The sequence below is a fragment of the Engystomops pustulosus genome, chromosome 4 (assembly GCF_040894005.1).
Source record: "Engystomops pustulosus chromosome 4, aEngPut4.maternal, whole genome shotgun sequence".
NCBI lineage: Eukaryota > Metazoa > Chordata > Amphibia > Anura > Leptodactylidae > Engystomops > Engystomops pustulosus.
In genome coordinates, this window is record NC_092414.1 from 148,869,780 (window position 1) to 148,885,005 (window position 15,226).

The 15,226-nt window shown below is 39.0% G+C and overlaps 1 protein-coding gene across 1 annotated transcript in view; it reads right to left on the minus strand.

Annotated features, from left to right (window-relative positions):
• Window positions 1-15,226, minus strand: part of ENTREP2 (endosomal transmembrane epsin interactor 2) — a 444,140-nt gene that overhangs the window by 5,310 nt on the left and 423,604 nt on the right. The gene's annotated exons all lie outside the window — the stretch shown is intronic.

Here is a 15,226-nt window from a genome sequence, read left to right on the forward strand (position 1 = left end):
GAGTTGGATTCAACATTTGGAAAGTAGTTAGAAGTGGTCGAAGTGTGAGGTATAAAATTTGACGTGTATTTCCATGGTACGGATCTACTTTTTATTTTGGAGTCCACATAAATAGTAGCATACAAGTTACTACCAAGCCTGCTTCTGCCCATTTTCACCAAACTCCATAAATATAAAAAAATTAATTTTTTTCACTTGAAGTTTTGCCACATTTGGGGACATTCATTATTGAATTTTTTTTCTTGCTGCACCCGTTGCACCATATTTTTTAAGTGTCAGCATCAGAATATTGGGCAATATGGGAAATACTCAGAAATTGGGGGGGGGGGGGGGTTGGCGCACAATTTGGGTGCGGCTTAAGAAAACAACACTTTTCCTGCACATCTAGTTTTTTGACACTTTTTTTGTGCGCAATATTTGGCACATACTTAGCGGAGACAGTTCTAAACCTTTTCAGTCCTTCATTAACCCCTTGCTCAACAATCGAATATCCAAGTGAAAATTATAGCACAAATCGTGCACCAAAAAAAACCCTGCTCAAAAATTGATAAATGCCCCACAATATGTTCTCCATTGAAACATCTTACACCCTTTGGACCAGTGTGATTCTCGAGGCACACCGTCCATTAACTCCTACAGGAACTTTACCCTAGAAACCTTCAAATTCAGCTAGATAAGACTTTCAAGCATTGCTTGAAAAAGGTGTACACAGACACCGAAACGTAGCGTTTCATGGAATAAAGGATCACCCTTTGCCACATATTTTGGAGTGCTGCCTCTTCACTACCTATTATTGAGATCCACCGCCAAGGAATCAACGGCTATTGCACCCACCGTGTTAAGCTGTGCTGCTTTGAACTTTCCTACTTTCCATATCTATCTATCTATCTATCTATCTATCTATCTATCTATCTATCTATCTATCTATCTGTCTATCACACCTTTCTGCAGTATCTTTCTTTTAGCAATCCTTCCCCCAGCAACCCATACGCTTATACCTGCCTGCCATGTTTTTGGACAGCTAAACTGCAGCCATTTATGTTCTTATGGAGGCCACAGATGTTTAGCGACATTATGCCAATTGCTGCATAACATCTGAATATGGTGACTATGAATACATTCTCCATGTGTCAATGAAGCCAGTAGAAGCTGTTCTAGATGCTGTTCCCAGTGAGACTCCCAATACAATTCCTGCCAACCAGTGTGTAGAGAAGCATTTATGCAGAATAATGCAAAGTGAATGATGACAAGAATCATTTCAAAATCAATTATATACTATAAAAATTCTGTTTTCATTTAAAACTATGTGCTGCGCCAATTTTGCTTCAATTGCAACTCTTTATATATGTTCCCATTCTATTAAAGTTTTTTAATTATTAGTATGTATACTCAAAGTATCCTAGTACAATAACATTATTATGTCGAATTAACGGTGCCATCTGTGCCCACAGCTGGGGTTGTATGTAAGGCATACTATTTCAGAAAGCTTTTTTTTAAGGGTCACCTGTGTTAAAAGTCAATTTCTGAAAAGAAATGTGTTTTGTTTCCAGTAACCTTGACTTTTTTATTCTGTAGTTTCTGTTATATTGTAAATCCATCTGTAAACTAGGTCTTAAGTAGATTGCCATGTCAAAGTGGTAGAATATATGGTTTGCAGAAGAAATCTTTTTAGATACAGTTTTATAGCAGGCAGAATTTCTACCACAATCTATCCCATGGCAAATCAAAATATATATTTAATTAGGGAAATTCTTTAAGCTTCCTATACCCAGGTTCCATTAACACCTATGGGAGCACAGAGCCTATAGCTCATTTGCATAATTTGCCTTTTTTTTGAAAAATCAAGAGAAGATCCGGCTAGAGGGGTCACGCTACAGCATCTCGATATGCTTGGTTTACAATCCTTCATCCTGGTGGTCGATGTCCTTTAAGGGGAGCTTCAAATGTCTTCTCAGTAAAGCAATTCATACAGCGCTACTGTCTCATACACTTTGGTTTAACATTCAAAAAAGAAGAAGAATAAATGCAAACCTTGTACTTCAATAAAAGCACCACAAAGTTAGGTGCAGTTCACACATGTATTGGAGGTTTCCATTAAACTCTACGTTTTGGGAGAGCATAAGGGATACTAGGAACGTTAGGTGAATGGAAAGTCTTATTATTATTAAAGTCTTCCATTTACATTCTGTCCCCCATTAACTTCAATGTACAGATGGTTGCTTTAAAAGCGTAAAAAGGATGTGGGATGCTACACGATTTTATACGCTATTTGAAAACAGAAGGAGGGGCTCAATTTACCGAAGGAACGTGAGAACTGAACCTAAAGGTATTACAATGTAATTCAACACTCACAAATATCTTACTATAATGTACTATGTGCACTTACATAACACTGTCTTATGTGACACTTCCCTGTATTTTGGAATGATCCAAAATGATTTCTTTTTGTGCTAACAGTTTACAGGTATACAGTGAATGGGAAGTGTATTGTACTATATTGTTTCTTCATTCCACTTCTTTTTATTTCACACTGAGAGAAAGTGAATGACCTTTGGGTCTCCTGCTGTACACTGATGGCAGTACTGGATTATGAACTACTGGTTGTACCGCTGAGAAGTCAGCTGGTACAGTCCTAATTGATATGAAACCAGACCATAGAGAGCAAAAAAAGCAATAAAAACATCCCAATGTTAGAAGTGACGGATCAAACGTGAAGGTCAAAAAGAATGCCCCCTATATATCCATTCATTATTAGAAATCCCTTTCTGGGACAAAGCATTGAAAAAGAACAAACTGAGATGTTTGTTTGGTTGGTTTATTTTTTCAAATACTAATAATATAATAAATAATAACATTTAAAACAACAATTGTAATAATAATAGGAACCTTTTTGTAGGAGAATCGGTAACTTCTTCCAACCAGCTGTGATCCACCACAATCTTGCCCTCTACAGAAAACCTTCACCTGCTGTGTTTTTCATTATATTTAAGAAAACTATTTGCCTTGGCAAATGTGTAATTGATTCCCCCAGTAGTAATTAATGTAATTGCTATTGATTTAAGAAGCTCTCCACCGCAAATCCCCTTCGAGAGGGAAGAATCACTGAAACACTTTCTGTCTCTCTCAATTTGGTTCAGGGTACGCCGAGCCATTGCATTGATGTATGTGCTCCATTTGCAATACAACCGTCCTTTATAAATGCACAGACAGAGCGGATCTTAAATCATCTTTGAGATACGGTTGCATTTTAACACAAACAAAGGCAGCCAAAGAGATTTATGATACGGTGTGCTAGCAAATCTTTCCAAAGTATTGACACTCTTCCTATCTCCAAATTGCCAGCATTGGATGTATTGCAGAAGCCTAACAAATTGAATCACCAAAATCCTACAGCTGTATTCTACAATATAAGGGGACGTCTGGACGGAACAGACAATACATCCTGCAAGAGAAAATTGGAAGAGAACGGCTGCCACAGATGCAAAATTAGTGCAAAGAGAGGACATAGATTACAAGAAGTGAAGATGGGACTCGTCTATTACAAGGATGCTAATACTCTAACTGTGATCATATATCATTAGTTGTAGATGTATTATGAAGGGCCAAATGCACACGCCAGCTGTGTTTTGTCAGTTGTTCTCTTTCATCCAAAGCTCGGGTTCTCATCCGCTTGCAATTTTAGCCATCAAATGCATATAATACCAGTGATCAGTAACTGTTAGCTCTTGTCTCAGGGAGGAGTGTGAGACGGATAATGATGCTTAATGATAGGAGTGCATAATAATTTTTGGCTATATTCCCAGTGATATTGTATTTTATGGTGTGGCTGTCTTTCTGATTTGGAGCCATTAATTGTATACAAGTATAATTGAAATTAATGGGGGATTATATTTTGGACTTCTCTTTTGTTGAATCTACAATACAATCCCAAATGTCTTAAAAACAGATCTTCTCATTATCTCAAGGAATGTATGCAAATTATCTGCAAGAATCTACATGCCAAGGATCTATACAGAACCCATGTCTTAGACATCATACTAAATAAAGTCATGTAGTAGCCTCAAACGGACCACACTGCACCTGACAACTATTTTTATATTATTTGAACTTTGACTAAGTTCCTTACAGCTAATTTACACAAATTCTGAATTTTCAAGTGAATCTTGTGATTTTGTAAAAAACAATAATGTTCCTCATGATAAACTACTACTAATATAAATAACTTAACTAACATTAAACAGAGAAAAAGTCACCATTAATATGTAGTCTACTGTATGTTACAAGGCAGGAGTAGGTAGATACTGTATATAGGGGGAGATTTATCACTACTTCTACAACAGTTTGTGGGGTAGAAGCACGGAATAATAATAAATTATAATTTGTGGCCATGCTACCATTTGTGGCCATGCAACTTTTTTTTGCAAACCTGTGTTTGTCCACAGGTTTTTTCAGAAAACTATGCCAGGACCTGATGTAGCTTTGCCAGGTGGTGCTGCTGCCCGATGGATATATCCTCTTGATGTATCTGCTGCGATGGACACGGATACAGGGAGGTAGGTTGTGGCCCATATCATACTCCAGCACATTAGCCGGCATATGATAAATTCCTGGCATAGTTTTATATAGTAAACCTTCCTGAATTTAAATATCTACACATTTTTGGCTAATGGGTTCACTGACAGGTCATATGTTGTGAAACTCAGTTTAGCACACAGATTTAGCCTTCTGACAATGGTGACCCACTAGAAACCGAAGCAATAAAAGAGCAGAGGTTTAAGACCGAACTACAAGGCATACAAATGTTTCCACATAAAATCGTATATAAAATTCCTCAGCTCCTTATAGGGAACCTGTCACCAAATTTTACCGCTCCAACACCCTGAGGCAGAGTATTATAAGTTCTTTCTAGAATTCCCTCTTTTATGTGAAATGGTCATCATTTACCTATAGGATGTGTCACATCAGACACCCCTATCTAGCTACATTGCACCTAGTATAATGTGTTTTGTGTTTTATTAAAGAGCTTTTCACATATGGGTTGTTTTGTGAGCTACAGAATTGGAGATACAGGCAGTTAAAAAACAGGCAAGAATTGAATTTTTGTCCGGAGCTCAAATTCCCAACCATGCCTTTGCCTGTATCTCTAGGTATTACAGAACCACAATTGTGATGCTCTTCTTCCAACCTGTAAAAGTGCCAAATGTTCTGCACCACTTTCTTAAAATGTATAGTGAAGCCTTCTGTCTTTTACCCTATTAGTCATAACATGACCACAGATGGAGGGTCATGTGATCTTTATCTGTCCGAGAATAATCTCCTTCCCAGGACCTTGATCTTATATTCATGAACACTATCATGAGGTCCTGGCAGGGCAATTGTTCATGGACAAATAGGCATTCCTACCCGTAAAATGGCCGCAAATGGAGGGTCATGTGATCTCTGACTGATGAGGTAAAAGATAGGAGGCTTCACTTTACATATTAAGAAAGTAGAGCAGAACTTTTAATAGGTATGTATTGATAAATTGTCTAACATCCTGCCCCCAACAGTAACACACCCATTACAAAAAGCATGAGCCAACCCCTTTAATAATTCTATTTAACAGATCCTAGCTCTGCTTCCTCCATTTTATTACACCTAAACTTCAAGAAGGCCACCTTGAACTAGTGTCATATTTACTAGAAATGCATAAGATACTCTGTGCTCTGTGTATATATACACTCACCGGCCACTTTATTAGGTACACCTGTCCAACTGCTCGTTAACACTTAATTTCTATCAATCACATGGCGGCTACTCAGTGCATTTAGGCATGTAGACATGGTCAAGACAATCTCCTGCAGTTCAAACCGAGCATCAGTATGGGGAAGAAAGGTGATTTGAGTGCCTTTGAACGTGGCATGGTTGTTGGTGCTAGAAGGGCTGGTCTGAGTATTTAAGAAACCGCGGATCTACTGGGATTTTCACGCACAACCATCTCTAGGGTTTACAGAGAATGGTCCGAAAAAGAAAAAACATCCAGTGAGCGGCAGTTCTGTGGGCGGAAATGCCTTGTTGATGCCAGAGGTCAGAGGAGAATGGGCAGACTGGTTCGAGCTGATAGAAATGCAACAGTGACTCAAATTGCCACCCGTTACAACCAAGGTAAGCAGAAGAGCATCTCTGAACGCACAGTACGCTGAACTTTGAGGCAGATGGGCTACAGCAGCAGAAGACCACACCGGATGCCACTCCTTTCAGCTAAGAACAGGAAACTGAGGCTGGTTCAGGCTGGTGGTGGTGGTGTCATGGTGTGTGAATATTTTCTTGGCACTCTTTGGGCCCCTTGGTACCAATTGAGCATCGTTGCAACGCCACAGCCTACCTGAGTATTGTTGCTGACCATGTCCATCCCTTTATGACCACAATGTACCCAACATCTGATGGCTACTTTCAGCAGGAGAATGCGCCATGTCATAAAGCTGGAATCATCTCAGACTGGTTTCTTGAACATGACAATGAGTTCACTGTACTCAAATGGCCTCCACAGTCACCAGATCTCAATCCAATAGAGCATCTTTGGGATGTGGTGGAATGGGAGATTCGCATCATGGATGTGCAGCCGACAAATCTGCGGCAACTGTGTGATGCCATCATGTCAATATGGACCAAAATCTCTGAGGAATGCTTCCAGCACCTTGTTGAATCTATGCCACGAAGATTTGAGGCAGTTCTGAAGGCAAAAGGGGGTCCAACCCGTTACTAGCATGGTGTACCTAATAAAGTGGTCGGTGAGTATATATATATATATATATATATATATATATATATATATCACACATATATATATCTCAGCATAAAAAAACATGACTTTATCTCCCCTCGCAACAGCCATAGGAACCTTCGCTCATCATGACTTGATCATCTGCTGGACGCCCTGACAACTCCCCAGCGTTGGACATAATCTATAAGAATAAGAGGAGCTGAAGAACAATTGCTGCTGTCTCCTGTGTGACATCCCTTCCGGCAGCTGTGTTATATAGAAATGCCATATTACTACTCTCTCACACTTCCACATATTAAATGATCATGGAAAGGTTCGTTATTATTATATGTGAACATCTTTGGGAAGAAATACTGTGTCCTACGGGTTGTGATGAAATTTTTTGATTTCTATCCGATGTGAGATGAATAAATACTGTACACTGTAGATATTTTTGGAAGGGAAAAGGTAAATGGCTGAGCAGTTTCACAGGGCATACATCATGTGAGACTCCAGAATGATAAATGCTTCTGTCCTGCTCTATTCCTGAGACTCTATTTTAAAGCTCTGAAAATCCAATTGGGTGATCTGTCAAGCTTTTAGTGTGACCGATTGTGGCGAAAAGACAAGCAACAAAGGAATCTCCTGTGCAATAGGGATTCTATGTCCTCACTAATGGAAATCTCCTCAGTGACTGTGAAACGTCCACGACGGCACTAATCAAATTATTACATAAAATAGGAGGACAAATGTCAATATGAGCCAAATAATCCCTGAAATGCATTCAGACCCACTGCTCTTCTAAATTCTTGGAATAACAATGTCAAATCTGGGCTTTATTGAAGCAAGAAGAAGATGTGTTATCTACATTTATTATAAATCTAAATGTGACGTTGTAAAAATATGATACTGATTGTTATATACTATTGGGACAAGAGAAACGTGAATACATGGAAAGATCATTGTTTTATAAAGAGAACCTGTAACAAGCCTGTCAGAGATGATTGATGAGCCACATGTTTACCATGGGCCACTCTTTTCACATGACAATGATGGGGCTTTACGGTAATCACAATACATGGTATTATTAAGATCTGGCTGCATCGTAGTATTTTATTAATAGAATTGTACTATATTTATTATTGTATTATTGATTTCAGGGGCACTTAAATTTTATTGTTTGAATAATGAAAAGTTATAACATTTTTCAATATATCATATATACTTGAATATAAGCCTAGTTTTTCAGCACAAAAATGTGCTGAAAACCCCTAACTCGGCTTATACTCGAGTCAAGGAAAAAACAAAAAGTGAACCTTCTGCCGCTCCCCAGCATCCATCGCATCTCCAACATCGGGTCCTGGTCCGTCACAGTCTTCGTGACGTCAGCCGCATTGGCACACACTATGATGTCAGCTTGCTGACGTCATGGTGCCTGCGACGGACCAGGAGGGGATGGCAAGCTATATACTTGAGAGGGCAGGCAGGCAGTCTATATACTGGAGGGGGCAGGCAGTCTATATACTCCAGGGAGCTGGCAGGCTATATACTTGATGGGGCTGGCTGGCTATATACTCCACGGGGCTGGCTATATACTCCAAGGGGCTGGCTGGCTATATACTCCAGGGGGCTGGCTGGCGATATACTCCAGGGGGCTGGCTGGCTATATACTCCAGAGGGCTGGCTAGCTATATACTGGGGGGGCTGTGACCAATGCATTTCCCACCCTCGGCTTATACTCGAGTCAATAGGTTTTCCAGTTTTTCTGGCTCATACTCGGGTCAGCTTATATTCGAGTATATACGGTATCTTCTGCATCAATTCTTCATGATTTTCTAGATCTCTGCTTGCTGTCATTTTATAGATAGCTTTATTGTTTATTTCCAGTGAACAGGTGCACGGCTCGTTATATCACACAGGTCTGATTACTCTCTATGATATAATGAGCCGTGCACCTGTGTGATCATGGACAGATTTCTGTCCATGGCAAGTTAACATAGAAGCTTCCTATTGAATGACAGCAAGCTGAGATCTAGAAAATGGTGAGGAATTGATCCAGAAAGTATATTGAAAAATAGAAACAATAACATTGCTTTTGAGCTTGCATGATGAGCTCTCTCTTTCTGTCATGCACAATGAACATTGAGCATGACAGATGTAGAGAGCTCACTGCACAATAATTGTTTTTTGTAGTGCGCTGACGTAAGATGAAGGAGCAGGGGAGGGGCAGAGGGAAGGAGGGGGTGATTGCATAGGAAAGGAGTAGTCATTGAGAAAACAACTTGTGCCAATTGACCTGCTAACACCCTGCCCCAGGGACTCACCATACGCTGCTGGCAGGGAGCCTGGGTATGTAGAAGAAACAATTAGAAAGAAGTTAAATTATTAATATTAAAGACATGGGATGTATCAAGAGAGGAATAGGTTCTCATGATAAAGACATAGTTTTGCCCTTATACAAATCCCTGGGCAGACCACACATGGAATATTGTGTACAGTTTTGGGCACCAGTGTATAAAAAGGATATAGTAGAGCTGGAATGGGTGCAGAGGAGAGCGGAGACCTCATTACAATGTACAAATACCTGAACGGACAGTACAAGGATCTCTCCAAAGATCTTTTTATACCTCGGCCTGTGACCAGGACAAGGGGGCGTCCTCTACGCCTAGAGGAGAGGCGATTTTACCATCAACATAGACAAAGGTTCTTTACTGTAAGAGCAGTGAGACTATGGAACTCTCTGTCGCAGGAGGTTGTTATGGCGGACTCTATGTACATGTTCAAGAGAGGCCTGGATGCCTTTCTGGAGAGAAAAAATATCAGAGGTTATGGGGATAAAACATTTATTTAATTCCTAAAGGTTGGACTTGATGGACTTGCGTCTTTTTCCAGCCTTATATACTATGATACTATGACATTAGGCTATTAGAACCTTTCATCATGGAAAATGTGTGGGATCTGTGTAGCATGGTTACAGTTAGGGGCACTGTATGGGGGTTAGCATCTGGAAGACACTGTTAAAGTGTGATGGCAAAGTGAAAAAAATTATGCCTTTTGTAACAAACTCCACAGAGATAGCATAGCTGGAAGAAGCATTTATGGAGAAGAAAAAGGATCAAAATAACAAACTAATGACAGGTCATCTATAGACATGGGATGTAATAGTTATAGATTATTCCTGTATTTTCTGTAGCTGTATATAGTTTGTTAATTAAAAAAATGATAGGCTGTGCTCACTAGCCTTAAAATGTAAAGAAAGTGATACATGATACATGAAAACATTTGAAATATTACTAGATATGTGTTATTTCTATATCTTGCCAGTTCCCAAGACTAGTGGTGTTGACCCATTGTTCTCTTTTTTTCTTTTGTATATGGTTTGTACTTGTGTTTTCCTTATGTGATGCCCATCACAACAGACACAGGCAACAAACTTCAGTAAAATAATCATAATGCTGTACACCCAGTAATTCTCAAGGAGTCCTGCTAGAAGAAGTATATTAAAGGCTCTTCAATGAGACATTCAGTTGACAGCATTTCTTGCGTTTGTTTTGATTGTATATTTATAATGAACACTAAAGGGACCTTATTAAATTTTCTTCTGGTTTACTCCAACATAGATGATAACCCAGTTGTGAATATCAAGTTTTATATCATCAAAGTTTACAAAACTTTTTTTTTTGTATGTTTTCCTAATGTTTACTAAATATTTTAGTTCACTAAATTACAATTGATCGGTGAGCTCATACATGAATCCATTGGTACCAACCTCCTCACTCACAGGTACATTTTTATACTCTAATATATTTATTCTTGGGAGGTCCAGTTATTACTTAGTATAGAGCATGAAGGGAATCTACTAATTACCAAGTCACCAAACCAGTAAACCATTAATTGTGTAGGAAACTATTTTAGCTTTCCAGATACACCTTTCTTGTTTCCCTGCAATCTCACATTTTACAAAAAGAGGTCATTTTTATACATTTGCAAATTAGCTTCTCAGTGTACCAAGTGCAAACCATCCCTGATGTATTGTGCAGCACAATCCAGAACCATCCCTTAAAGAAAGAATATGTAGAATGTGCAAGACAAAATTGGGGGATTCACCAACAGGCAAACTGACACCTTTTATACAGCAAAAAGCTAAATTGCATATACATAAAAAATACATTTTGTTTAAAAATGTCAGATTGCTGCAAAACAGACAAGGCTAGTGTCAAAACATATAAAGTGTTGTAAAAACAATGTTGTTTTTACTCATGGGTGTATACGGTACAAGGTAATATCTGAGCTCATAAAGATGTATTAAATAGTTAACATCAGTCAGCAGTGGTCAGTCCTAATTAAAATAATTATTTTGTGTAGTGTCTAGTGAAATTGCTATAGATGATTGTCAGGTTTGCAGCAAACTCCACCTCTCGTCCACTACCAGCGGTCTCTGGCGAGCGCCCCGGGCAGCGGCTGCTAAGGCCTCGCGCTGTTTAGGTGTTGTTTTCTGGACTGCTGGGAGTTGTGGTACCTCTGCATGGTGCTTGAGATTGTGCTTGGTTATTCTGCACTGGGTTAAGTCCCAGAAATTGTCCAGCTCAGGGTCTGGAGATGGGGTCCTGGCTGCATAAATTGCAGCTTCACTAGTCACCTGTGCCAGTGTTTGAGATCCCTTCATCGCTTGCTCCTTGCTATAGGTTTGACTTGCTCTGTGTTCTGAATTGTTGTGATCTCGGCTAGTTTTTGACGTTGACCCTTTTGCTTACTGATTTTGCTCTTGACGTACCCTCTCGCTGTGACTTTGGCTAGTTTACTACTCTTTTGTGTCTTATGTTTGTCAGTCTGTTCGTGTTGCTCCCTTCCCGCACTTAACTAGTGTATTCCGAGACTTCAAGGAGTCCACAGGAGGGCTATAGGAAGGGAGAGAGGTCGGGACAAACTCAGGACACACTATCCCCTGTCTTCTGTGTTACCCAACCCTAACAATGATAGATGACAGACCTTCATCATTTGGAAAAAAGTCTGAAGTTTATTATCCTCTGCCTTGTATCATTTATCGGCATATAATGGCCGGTAAAGACTTAAAATTATGTATACAAATGAGAAATATTATACTGGGATTTCCCCATCTTGGCATAAGTAATATCCTATAGGTCAGGTGCATAGTGAATGCTGTTGGAGATAACTATTGTATTATTTAAGTCAGGAGAGGTTCTCTTCTACCATCCTAACTCCTTACAAGTGATTGCTCAAATGTTATAAATTCTGAATCTTCCAGAATTTACCTGTATATACCTAGATAACAGGTTAATGGTGTTTTGTGGGCCTTATTTCCCATAGACAATGGCAAGTTCCCTTTATATTATCAAACTGTTTCTTTCTAATATGCATGACCTTAAATGGAACATCGAGTAAGAAGAAAATAATCCTGGGAAATGTATGAACTGTTGGTCTGGACTGTTATATAAAGTCCGCTACAATGTTTTTCTATGGGGTTAGTGATTACTAGCTATTACATGAGAAGCATTATGATGTACAGAGCGGATAAAGCCATACTGATGCTGTTTGTTCCAGAATCAGGAGTGCATTATTCTGCCACTTGCCTCCATTACACTAGTGGATTCTAAACAACAAAAAACACAGTAAAACCATGAAAATGTTATTAACAGAAAGGACCAGCACATCATAAAAACAGGAGCTTTTACCCTTCCTTGTGGCATCGCTAGAATTGAGTGAAGTCTAGTTCTTTATAGCTTTAAACTATGCTATGAATATGTGGGGCTTTTGCTGTCTCTGGTAAAATATATTTTACACATTTCTTTGCAAATGATATTTATGTGATATAAGACCCATAAGGATAAGGTTCAGATATTTAAAGGTGAGTACCTTTTTTTCGATTTTGATATTATAAAACCCCTTTAGGAACAGAAAGATAAAACTGTGTCGTCATTTAGTTGTCTTGCACTACAAGACTTCAATTACAAGATGATGCATGAGGCTTAGACAATTTCATACAACATATTCTGTTTCCAGCCTCCACATGTTCCAGTTAGGTGTTCCTAGCCCATGGAAGGCACAGGGCTGCATCTGCCATCAGGTTAGATGAGAATCTTGCCCCGGACGGCAGATGTCTAAGCCTTAAGGGAGGGTGCAGTAAAATATGGGACTATAATAAAGTAAAAGAAAATAATTTGTGCCTGTATCTTTAAGGTATAGACACAAATGTGCAGAGCGGCACAGATCCTTTTGTCTGTGTCGCTCTGTTGCTTCGAGCACTCATCCCAACATCAAGCAGAATGCAGCAGAAGAGTCGGGAAGATGAAGAGGGCGTGAACGGCAGGGTGGGAATGTGACTGCAGTCGAGGTAAGTAGCTGCTTTATTATTTTTTGAAATGGGCAAATTACTCCATCACTAGAGGCTGCATATTATAAAAAAGGGGGCTGTATATTATATAAGGAGGGCTGTATATGATATAATAAGGGAACTGTATATTATATAAGGAGGGCTGTATGTGATATAATAAGGGGGCTGTATATTATGTAAGGAGAGCTGTATATGATATAATAAGGGGGGTTATATTATATAAGGGGGCTGTTTATTATAATAAGGGGGCTGTATATATATCAGAGGGCTGTATATAATATAATAAGTGAGCTGCATATAGTATAAGGGAAGCTAAATATAATATAAGGAGAGGCTGTATATAATATAATAAGGGTGATTGTATTGTAATATCTGTGCTGGCATCATCCTCCTGATTGCAGCTAATAATAGCTTATAATTGATGTTTGTTGGTGTCTCCCAAGTGTGAACTGTTGATTATTCTAGTTTTGATTTCAGCTTTTCTACCCTCGACTATCCCTATTGTCTCAGATTCTGTAATGTACCTGATATCTTGTTCTGACCCAGACTGATCGTAATTTTTTCTTTGCTGTTTGTCAATCTTGTTTCATCTGACTGTCATCTAGGAAGGAAATTACTCCTAGTTACTGTCCAACACTTAGGGTGGTGCCTGTAAGTAGGTAGGTGACAGCTTGCGGGCTCAGCTTAGGGCTCACTGTCCCGTCTGTCATCCTGCAACCTCTTACCACCCTCCTTACATGTATATTATACAATAAGGGGGCAGTGGATATTATATAATAAAGAGGTGTGTCTATATTATATAATAAGGGGTTGTGTATAATATAAGTGGGGCTATATATAATATAATAATGGGGGGGCTGTATATTATTATTTCTATTTTCACCATAGGCAGGACAAATTAGAATCGGCCCTGGTGAGGCACTATCTTAAATAATATCAATAATATCATTATTGTGTCAAAACCACGCGCCATTGCAGAATTTCCTAACTTATCACACAGGTGGTTTTAGACACAGTTGGTTTACCTTATGTTCTGACTGCTACCTGCATGTCCATCACTGAGCCTGTTCTGCCAATATTACAAAGATGTATTTTTTCTTTTAAGTGCCGTAAAGTGATTTCTCTAGACCTGTCAGCTGCCATACAAATGAAACTTCATATAATGTAGGAATCTAGTGGCTCCTTGCAGTGGACCCCATATTTGGTGGTTAAAGGGTGAAAACAGGGGAACAATTAACCATGCCCTAGGAGCAAGCCAAATCAGCTATGTGGCACAGAGGGTCCAATCTCTCCAATAAATATATTTAATGACTAATCTGTAATTTTCCGGGAAGAATTAAATAATTTTTTGATGTTAAACAATTTAACATTACTTATTCCAAAATCAGACTGTGGGGATTTAATGAACTCTTCTGATTGTCTATTCTATTACAGTATTTATTGGAAGTCAACATTTCATATCTGCATGGAAATGGAAAAAAGTTTATGATTGATGTGCTACAGTGGTTGGGTTGGGTTGTGTTTTGTTAGACAACTATATTGGCAGCTATTTGTGTTTTGAAAGAGCTCAGTGGAGGTTAAGAAAATTGATGGCAACATTGACATGACTTGCCCTCTAGCATGCTACAAGTCTCACTTCCACCTGGACTAAAGGCAATGAAAAGATGTCTATACATAGACTCTCTGCAACATTCAACAGGGATTCACAGCAGTTGACGTGGCTGTTAACGTATACAATCTATTCACATGTTTTCATGAATATTTATGATTCATAGCAGTTTGTAATATGTGGAAAGTGACCATCTTTACAGTGTATACTCAGAACTATGAATAGCTGTAAGCTTCAATGTTTTCTATAAATCCAGAAGTAATGGAAACAGTGTAGCTCACCATACTTTAATATTTGTGGAGTCATCATACAATAACCAGTTTTGGATGTATCTGCAATTCTGACAACCTCAGATATGTGCAGATTTGGTAATACAAATCTCAGGATCTCCTTCCTTGAGTGGATGTCCCAACAGCTCAATGGAAAACCCAAGATCTGCAACTCAGGCATCAGCATGTTAAAAGGAACCTGTCACCAGGGACCTTATTTTCACACAGGTTGCAGAAGCCCATTGCACCTGCAG